The sequence below is a fragment of the Dendrobium catenatum genome, unplaced genomic scaffold (assembly GCF_001605985.2).
Source record: "Dendrobium catenatum unplaced genomic scaffold, ASM160598v2 fragScaff_scaffold_712, whole genome shotgun sequence".
In the NCBI taxonomy this organism is placed as follows: Eukaryota; Viridiplantae; Streptophyta; class Magnoliopsida; order Asparagales; family Orchidaceae; genus Dendrobium; species Dendrobium catenatum.
The window spans coordinates 244,449-248,262 of NW_021319174.1; positions in this window are offsets into that span (position 1 = coordinate 244,449).

The window sequence follows — 3,814 nt, forward strand, 5'->3', positions numbered from 1 at the left end:
TTATGATCGCTTTCTTTCTGCTTCATAAAATGACTTTTTAATGTAAAATTTTTAATTTTTTATTAGAAAGCTGCTTTAAGAAGCAGTATATTCGTTTGAGATGACTTTCTTATTATTTTGTAAATCTAATTTTTAGTATAAAAATATCCTAAAAACAAGAAAAAAATAGTGGTCTAAAGTTGTCTCAAATAAAACCTTTTTTTTGGTTTAAACATGTTATATATTAATTCTCAATAAAAAATATTAGATAAATTTAACTAAATCATTTGACAATTTATTAAATTCTTTAGGCATTCATAATATATATATATTTTTAATAATTACATGATTTAATAATTTAATTCTATTGAATGATAATACATAAGTGAAAATGTTGCATCATTTATGAAGCATGGAGCCCACAAAAACTTTGTCAACAATTAAAGCTTCATAATATCAACATGACAGCTAATGCCTCAAATAATTAGAGAGAGAGAGAGAGAGACTGTTCATTCATCTAAGCTTCAAATGAATGGCAGGTAAAGGCTGGTATTTTGGTGGCTGTATTAGACATTGGCTGTATCGGGGTGGTGATTGGTCTCACACGCTTGGCTGTGAAGGGGGATATGAGGCTTGTGGTGATTGGAGTCATATGTTCCGGTCTCAGTATGCTCATGTATGGCTCTCCATTGGCTGTTATGGTAAATTAACCTCCTTTCTTTCTTTTAATTTTATTCTGTTTATATAACTTTTAATTAATTAACTTGTAATTATATTTTAGTTTAGAAATGTTATAGCTTGATTATGATTTGAACCATTTATTTATAGTTTGCAGCTAAAATATTTGTTTAATGAATATAAATCACAATTTTTTTTGGAACGGGATATATACGCTCTGCCACCTCTGAAAGGGCATTTGACGGCGTGACTAATTTTTGACTAACCTAAAATAGGCACCTACCCTAGAAAACCTCCTCAACCCAAACCCGAAAATTTCGGGTCGGATTCGGATCGGGTTTTCGGGTCGGGTCCAATATTGACAGGTCTACTATAAAATATGTAAAAGTACTTATTAGAAGTTCTCTTATATTGGAATCCTAGAGTGGTATTGCTGATATTCTGAAAAGAACTCTAATTAGTAATTAGATTTCAGAACTCTAATTAGTAATTAGAATGATAAAAATATAAATAGTTTTATTAGAGAGAATATAATCATTTGTGAGCTATATTTTAAGAATTAGAGAAAAAGATTTAATAGATTGTATTAAAAGATTGTTGAATGTATGTGATGGTACTATAGTAGTTAATATGCTCATAAAAGTTAGAAATTCCATTATATAGATTACATACAAACAATTTAAGCCCCATTAGAATTGGATTTTGGTGAATGACTTTTGTCAGAGGTGAAGACTCTTAAAATGCTATGGAGTGTTATATATTGATTTGTTTCCTCTCAAAAGAAATTCCTTCTGAATAAGGCATTACAACTCCTCTTTAATATCATTATGAGGGTTGTTAATAAGGTGATGTTAACTTAAGTCTTCTATAGTTTATGAAGGATTATAGATAGGTTGAGCATCATGGAAAGGATGGGTCACACTAGTAGTATTTGAGAGATCTTGATGAGACTATAGTGGAGGGGGGCTATAGTATGAAGAGGTATTGCATGAGTGGTATCTAATAAATCATTTCCAAAATTTTATCAATTTTATAGTGGGAAAGCTCATTGAGAAGTGATGGCGCCTTTTGTTATCCAGTCTCTAAGAGTTGAAGGATTTAGACTTTAAGTTGCTCCATCATATGTATACGGTCCATCTAAATGAGCCTTGTCGGTGAACATTACTATTGATTTTTGTTTTGTTTTATTTTGACCGAGGGATTGTGTAAGAACCGATTAGTCCAGCTTAGTCAAACTGACCCCTAACTAAAGCACGGGCGAGTGTGAGCGAATGGAGAGTGCAGGAGCGAGCCAAAGTGCGAGTGGGTGAAACCGATTGAGCGATCGGCCGAGTGGACGACTATGATTCGAGTGTGTGTGGTTTCAGAAGCTATCATAGGCAAGTAATCGAGACTCTTATGCACTCATGTGTAAATTAAGAACGCACAATGGCTGTGATCGAGAGGAAGCTATGATCAAGAGGAAAAGAAAGAATTTGGGTTAGGAAGAAAGAAATTGGGTGGAGGAGAAGGTTGAAGGAGGACTTCTGTCTATTATTGAGGTTGTCGAAAGATTAGGTCTCATCGAAAGGAAGAAAAGCGAGTTTCAAAGACAAAGAAAATAGTAAGTGATCTAAATTATTATTTATGTTTAAATTTAGATAAGAAAATATGTATACATTGCATTCCTCTAATTGAAGCAATAATATATGATTTCCGATAGGAAGAATTCAATTGATGTAAGTCTTGATTCGACAGCGAAGAAATGAAAAAATTATTAAGGTAATTAATTTTTAATTAAGAATATTAAAAATTTTAATTATATTAGAATTTAACAATAGATGCTATAATTATAATTATGATTTGACAAATTAGAAGCATTCAATATTATAAAGATGATGTCTGATATGTTTAATGCTGTATTTAACAATATCAAATTAATGCAATATTTTTTATATTTATTTTTAGAAAGTTGATTAGCAATAATTGATGCAATTGTATATTATTTGGAATAATGAAGAATTGAAATGATTGAGCTGAGACGAGAAATGAAAGTTTGTAGAAGTTCTTGGAGGAAATTAAGTGTTGTATTAAGGAAGGTTATTTCAAAGATTGATGATTTGGAATGATTTACATAAAAAAAAAAAAAAAAAAATCAAATTGGGTAATTATAATTATTTTTAGTAATTAAAATTTTATTTTATTTTTATTGTAATTATTATATGTTGTAGCATATAAACTGGTTTATGTATATGTTTAAATTGATAATTTATTTTCTTATCTCTTTAGTTATATGCTGAATGTTAGTTTGTTAAGTATTTATATTATTGAATGAACTGTTCTAACCGTCTGACCGTATGTTCTAGTCTCATTAATTTGAGTCTCCGGCGGGCTGGATCGCGACAGATTGATTGTTTGGCTTTCAAAAAATATATATTTGTAGTGTGTTGGGAATATATTTCACATATAATGCTAAACTGTTATGTACTAAAAACTTTGTGGTAGAGTGTTTAATACTTTACTTTTTGTATAAATGTCCAATATTCATAGATAAAAATTGAAGAGTTACTGTAATTTTATATGAAAAATTCAAAAACGGGGAAAATCATATGGCTTGACTTAGTTTCAATCGTCAACTATATAATTATAGATAGAAGAATCTACTCTTGCTAATAATTGAAAACGACATAAATTATACAATTGAGAATAATTATTATATTTTCATTGTAGGAATTACATAATTGGGTATTCATAATCAGACAATTGAAATATAATAATAAGGTTGAATGTTAAAAGTCAGATGACAATAATTAGATGATAAAAGTTTGACAATGGTGGTTGATGATGATGGCTGTTGGTGGGGATTACTAGGATATTATGCATTAATGTTTTTTATCTCCCTCAGCTCTCAAATCTTTCTCACATAAATGTATTTTGAACAACTCATATTAATCCGCTTGATCATATATTATTTATTAAGCATTCAAGTACTTCCATCCTACGCATACGATCCATCGAATTTGACTATTGTTGCGTTCTAGAACATTCACAGTGGTAGAGAGATTTAGAGTTTAGTATCCTATCTTTGTATGAAAATTCAACATATTGACAAATAAGAAATAAGTGTGCAACATGCATAAGAGCAAGGCTTTTAAAACCGGACCGGTCAATGAACCGG